We start from the raw sequence: 7,371 nt of genomic DNA, 5'->3' as shown, positions 1-7,371 counted from the left end.
ATACCAAAAGCAAAGAATAGCACTGTTATTGCCTTGGCTATCACAATGTCCCATCGAGACTTTCAACACGGACCAAACCATCCAAAATCTGTCACTTTTATTTTAAGATGGTCTTTAGCACCAGGTTGAGTGGTGTTTTGAAGAACACAGTTGTGGTGAAATGTCAGCAAATTATAAACTATATTGGACACCAAAATCTAACAAATATTACAAATTACCAGAGAATGTCACAACAGCTTACAGGATCAATAGAAACACTGACACCCTTACGTGGCACATCAACGTATATTTAAGATAACTTGGCAGGCAATGATAAATGATGTGGGATGACTGCATACCAATTTCTGACCGAAAATGAGAAAATTAAGCACTACACGTAAAAGAATTTATATGAAGAATAGATATGCAATAACTGTAAAAAAAAATAAAGAGGATACACCTAAAGCACAGAAAACTTGCAACTACCACCACACAGCACAAGAGACAAACTATCTATCCTTCTAAAGTAACGAGGTCCAATTTGTTAGCCGGCATGACGTAAAAACGACGAATCAAAGAATTAAACTTTATTTAACTTATATAGGACAATGGTATTGTTTAAAAATTACACCACTCCAGGCCCTTTTGTTTTCCACATAATTAATATGGCCAATAATTAACAAGTTCCGGGTCGAATCCGATACCGATACCAATTGTATGTATCGTATGTAGTTTCCGGTTGTAGTTACCTGTTACCTTCTATAAACTCCTCCTGTCAGGAGAACCTGGAATTCTTCCAGTGGTTGTTTTATATCTATGTTACACTATTTAACAAGTCTGTTTTCTTCCACCTCAATACCACTATCAATTTTGGTTAATTAGTTAAAAAAATAAATTTAGTTTATAGTAAGTTTTTTGTAGTAAGAAAACCAGGATGGGAATCAAACAGAAAGAATTTGAAAGCAGAGAAAATGTGCACCTTACAATCAGCATGACTTTATCAGATAACAATACGAATACCAAATTCTATTTCTATGATATAAAATAATTTTTCGGTCACCAACTTGTTGGTGTATTAACCAATTATTACCTACCTAGTTTGTAGTAAAGACGTAAAACTCGACGTTTTGCGACTTACAACGCGATGATGTTACGCTTATTTCGACGAATTGTGGTATTTTTTCACCTAGAACAAAACTGTAAATAAAGTATACCATAAAAAAGAAGTCGGTGACCCTACCATTATTTTACATCATTAGAACGGGAATCTATGTATCAACAACATATAATTTATGAGAAAAATCTATGGATTTGAAATTGGAGATTTGATGATTTTAAGACAAATTTAAGAACGTTTTTTGCCGATTTGATGTGCTTTCTATACAAATGTTCACCTATTTTTGAAAGAATTCAATCATTAATATTTCATATAATAAAAGTGATAAATGCATTATTTTTCGATTTTTAGTTATAGTTTAACGATCAAAAGTGGTATGCAAAATTTTAGTAATTTTGACATGGCCCATTTACTGTTACTTGATCATAAGGTAATTTATGGAAAAGGTATTTTCAGTTTTTTGGTAACGAAATTTGGAGAATATTGCATAATTTCATCTCTAGCCAGAGATATGATTCGCACCTATATAGGTGGATATTGGATCAATTTCTATGAAATTATGAGCATCAATGGAAGCAACAGCTTCCCCTGAAATATGTGGCATTGCTATTTACAATCACATAAACTCAATCCAAAATATTTTTCATAAAAGAATGAGAGATGACGGACTACTGGTTTAAAAGCAAAAGTGTCTGAAATTGATTTACTTTGAAAATGCAAATAAACAACACGACCTGCTAAAGTTCACTTATAAATGCAATAAACATTCCATAAAATTTCTAGACCTTGAAATCTTCAAAGGCGAACGCTTCAAAAATACTGGTGTTTTAGACCTGAAATGCTTTACAAAGAATACCGAAAAATTCCAATATCTTCATAAAAACTGAAACCACCCCATTTCAAACTTTAAATCCTTTTTTAAAGGCGAAGGCATTATACTTAGAAACACCAACACTAACAGTGAATTGCAAACCATAAAAAAATCTTTTTTTTTTTTAAACTATTAATTAGAGGATACAAACTGAAATTGGTTAAACAAATTCTATCAAAAATCAAATTCCAAGACAGACAAGATAAATTAAAGAAAAAGAACAAAGTTGAAAATAGATGTAAAGTATCATTCATTACAAATTATCATCCTTAACCAGAAAAACTTATTCAGGAAATACGGGCATCTCTACAATAGGTGCCAAATTCCATAAAAACCTATCTATAGGATTCATTAGAAATAGAAACATTGGTGAATTAGTGAAACGAGCTATAAAATAATTCATATAAACCTCACAGTTCCTACTAAACATTTAACTGTGCAGAACTAATTAATGACCATCATGTAAACAACACATGTAAACTGATATTCTTATGACGAAACTTTCTTACTATGAAACACTGAATTCAACATTGGTTGAAATAGTTTGAAAAAATAAAAAATAAAAATTCAAATTGAAAAATTAAAAAATTATAATTATTACAAAATTAAAAAAAAAAAAAACAATTCAAAAACTATTTGAAAAATTAAAAATTAAAACTGTAATAAAAAATAATAAAAAAAATAAAACAGTAATAAAAAACCCGAAACATTGCGTACATAAACCAGTATCAAAGTAAGGCCAGAGATATGATTCGCACCTAAATGGGTGAATATTGGATCAATTTCTATAAAATTATGTCCTTAAAACAATGCATAGAAAATTAAAGACAGAGCAAAACGAACCCCTTCAAAAACCGGGGTAATCTCAGTTGCTTCGGAAGAGTAATTATATACAGATCCTTCTCCACGCGTAGCACCAAGTCATATTGTTCATGGTAATAACAAATCGGTGATAAATAAAGGCAACAGTAGTATACCAGTGTTCAAAAGTCATAAATCGATTAAGACAAAACAAACCCGGGTTACAAACCAAAACCGTGATAAGTCTCACTTGGTGATGTCACAATCTGGGAAAAGAAGACGAACTTTGCTTACGACAATCGGAAAATATCGGTATTCATCTGTGATACAGATATTTTATAACGGCCAACCAACTCGTGATGGAGTCCATAAACTTTTAAAGGGATAACATAGACGTTATCACTTGGAACTTTTATTCAATAGCTTCCTTATTCGCAGCAACCCTCTATCAAAGAAATCATGATAGTAAACGCAAGCTATTGAATATCGTATCAGGTGGGAGGTATATACTCCAAACGAAGGCGCAGATGGAATGTGGAATGTGCTTGAATTTAAAAGTCACAATTTGGAATCTGAAATCGTTTATTTTGTTGTAAAATTTTGTTCTCAACCAACCGTAATTGTCCATTTCTAGATGTAAGTCAAAATATGAGACATATCTTACTGTATCCATTATTCTAAGTTCAATGGGGTAGATGCATTCAACATATTCAAGACATTTTGAATTTTTGTTAAGTGAAAAATATTAAAGACACTAGGCTGTATTACGTCAGACGTGCGCATCGTCTACAAGAGACTCATCAGTGACGCTCAAATCAAAAAGGTTAAAAGTCCAAGTAAATTACGAGGTATTATCTATAAAGCGGAATGTGAAGTTTAAGATAATGCTAATAAGTGTACGTCGATCTGAATATGTTTACATCAGTAACTTCTAATGAGTCAGAACAATGTCAGTTATTGTTTAAAATAAAATGTTCATAATCTGTTAAAGCTAAATATCATCATTTAGATCGGCATCAGTTACAGAAGGTGAGTTTGAACAGTTTACTCCTCGACATTCTCCACATTTTTTGACAAGTGCAACGTTTTGAGTCACAATTTTGTTTACAATTACATCTAATGATATTAAGTACTTCTGGTGCTGGTGGTAAAACTGATTTTGTTGGAAGAAGTTTATTATCACTCATAAGCTCTTGAGCATTTAAATCGTCACTCTTGTCGATCCATGTCTGGCTTTGCAAATAAACCCTCAAGCTTTGAAATCTGGCTGTATCTGATGTTGGAGGTAGTGTATGCACCTGTACACATGCTGTCTCTCTTAAAACTTTGTTCAAAAACTTTCATAATCGAAGAATATCTGGTCCTTCATATGGCAGTCCTCTAAATAAACAAACAAGAGCTTCTTCACCAGCTTTTATGACCTCATCTTTGCTTTTATTCTCGCGCATGAACACTACTGCTTTTTCCATTAAATGGTCATTGTTCATCACTTTCTTTATTACCGATTCCATATACACGTGATGTTGTATCACATCCTAAAATCGCATGTACAAATGGTAAACAAATACATGTCTCTTCACCTAAGGCTGTTTTGGTCATTTTAACATCCCATATTCTAAACTTTTTTGCCGTCTTCTTTTGGGTATCAGACTTGAAATAAATATTTCGAGCCGTCATATATCTGCATGGTAGCTAAGGAGAACAAGAAGATCTGTATCTTCCCCAACCAAAACAACATCTTGATCACCATTAGCTGCACACGAAACAGCAGTTTTGACTATCAGTGTATCGGCATCACCAGATGCATGAAATGTTTTGCATCCCTTTTCACTTAGCTTGCTACTTAGAAGATTGATGAACAGTTGTTTGTTTTCTATGTTTGATAGAAATATTTCCTTCTTTGTTTTGCATGGCATATGCTCTGTAAAGTTTACTTTTTGGTAGACTGCACCTTCTGTACGTCGTAAATGAGTAATATTTTTTGTCCAGATGTATTAAATATCCATCAAATACAACGACCGGGTTCTTATACTTCTTTACTACATAATCTGTATAGATGTTGCAGATTGATGAGAAGGAGATACCTTTTGGCCATGGAATATGCTGTAAAAGTGACCCTCCATCCAAAACATACTGTATATCGCTAGTTTCTGTTGCTGACATTCCACATTCGCCTAGGGCCCATATGGCATCAGCAAGTGTAGGTTTGTGTGCCTCTCTTGGAAAGCCAGATGCATCAAATATTGATGGAGGGAAACTGCATAATTCATATTTAAATATCTCTGACTTGTCTTCAAATAAATCATTAGATACTGTAACCAAGCGTTGAAAAGAAGCTGCGGATCAACTTGCACTGATTCTCCACCAACTTTTATAGCAGATTTTACGCTTAAAGTAATTGCATGATTTTATTTTTTTAAAGTATATTATCTTCATGCCGATTTTTTTTTTGCCTTGTCCACGTTTACACTTGATTCAGCAGTGACACCAGTTTCAATATTTCGTAGAGACTCGTCTTCAGTAAATGGGTTTCTATCCTGAAGAAAGGACAGAATATTTAGAGTGTCCATTTTATCTCATTTTTGTCTTGAATAAAACATTTGTTTGTGTTGCTCACTGGTATAAAAACCAACACCAGTAAGGTTCTGCATTGCAGTGTTGACTTTGGCACATGACGGCATAGAAAGAAGTCATTGTGCTCTTTGGGTTTCTGTCATACCACGGCCCCTGGTTAATCCGCCAGATGTTTTTACTTTTCTTATTAACACTTGTTCTATGTCAAGATCTGTTGACTGTCCAGCCCAATAACGGTCACTTCTCCTGAGGACATGATATCCTTCCAAAAAGATTCTATATATATCTGGATGGTCTTGTAGAAGCGTTTGCATCATAGAAATGTAAACATAGGCAGATTTAGTATATAAGTTATGACCAGTTGCAGCAAAATATGGTAACATTTCTTGTAGAGTCTGTAAATGAAGTTCCCAATTTCCAGTCCTCTCAAGTTTAATAAATCTTTTAAGAATATTCACCATTTCAGAATACCTCGTACATAGTGAAGCTGTGCGAGAGACTTCTAGTGCCTTTCATTTCCTTGCAATTCTTGCATTTATGTCATCAAGGACGCCAATCTCACAAATTGTGTCAACAGAAATATCTTCATTTATCAACTGAGTGTATAGATTAACAGCAACATATAAGATATCTTGAGATGAATTTGAAACAGGTTCTTGTTCTTCTGTTGAGGTTTCTGCTATTTGGTTTGATTCGAAACTTTGATTTCTATCTTAAAGATGTTCTTCATTTGTCAATTATTGTTCCTCAACCGGTAGAGGAACATCAAATGCCATTGAAACAAGTAAAGCATTCAATCCAGTGTCTATCAGCAGATGTCCCTTACTGTCCTAGCTAAAGCTTTTCCTGTCATCATATAACCAACAGCATTCGTTGAATAGACAGTTTCTAAAACTTCATTTAGACCAGATCCACTCATCAACTGACCAATACTACCAAGAAAACTCATTTCAGAATGAAATCCACCTAGTCGAAGAATAATAGATTGAAGTTAACTTGTTGATTCAGTGGTAATTATTGTTACTGCCTTCCAGTAAAGTGGTTGATCAAATGTTACTATTGCCTTTACTCCGTAACTTTTTGCTTGACTGCAAATGAATTTAAGAGTTGAATAAATACATGAAAGATCACTTGGATCCATGTCGATCATCGGGAGAAATGTAAGTGCTGACTGTCCTGGATATTCTCCTTTCTGTATCATTTGCATGAAACCTGACCAACCAGGAATAAGTGACTTCATTACAGGACACACTACTTTACATAAAAGATCCAGTTTCCATGTTGGGTCCAATTTTTTCAGATTTTTCAGTTCTGCAAATGTCATTGTTGACATCTTATTTGTAATTGGTGGTTTAGAATAATCAATGTTGATTGTACAGCCTTCAGATCATCGCTAGTCGCAGTAATTCTTGGTATTGAAATACTTTGTTTAACACCTGGTGTTACAGCTGCTAGTATTCCCATTCCATGAAAAGTGTTGTACCCATCAAGAGTTCTTACATTACGATCTACATTATCTGCTATAAATTGAACAGAATTTCCCTCGCTATAACTATTGATGTCAATACCTTGGGGTGCTGCTGCACTTAATTCAAACTGCTGTACCTCTGAATATGATGAGCAAAAGCCAAAGCTGTTCAAAACATCAATTAAGAATTTGGAAGCAAAATAATGGTGCATTTGTATTCCAAGACCTATCTGCAATAGACAAATATTAACGCGAGGCCTTGCTGCTTGAATAATTGCTTGACCAACGGCAGATATCTTTAAATCTACATCTTTCTCGCTAAATACTGCTTTGAGAAAAAGTCTCAAACTTTCTTAACAGGAATATTCTAGTGACGGTCTGACTAAAGATTTATATGCCTGTTCCTGTACTGAGGTGGAAATGAAGTTAAGATTCCTTCTAAGAAAACCTAGTGTACTGTTAGCCTTATTACAGATGGTGTTTATGTGACTGTGCCATTTTAGGTCTGATTGAATTGTCACGCCTAGGTATTTTGCCTTGTCAACATGTTCAAGAATGTGG

The sequence above is a fragment of the Mytilus californianus genome, unplaced genomic scaffold (genome assembly GCF_021869535.1).
Source record: "Mytilus californianus isolate M0D057914Y unplaced genomic scaffold, xbMytCali1.0.p SCAF_2, whole genome shotgun sequence".
NCBI lineage: Eukaryota > Metazoa > Mollusca > Bivalvia > Mytilida > Mytilidae > Mytilus > Mytilus californianus.
Note: the sequence above shows the minus strand (reverse complement) of the source record.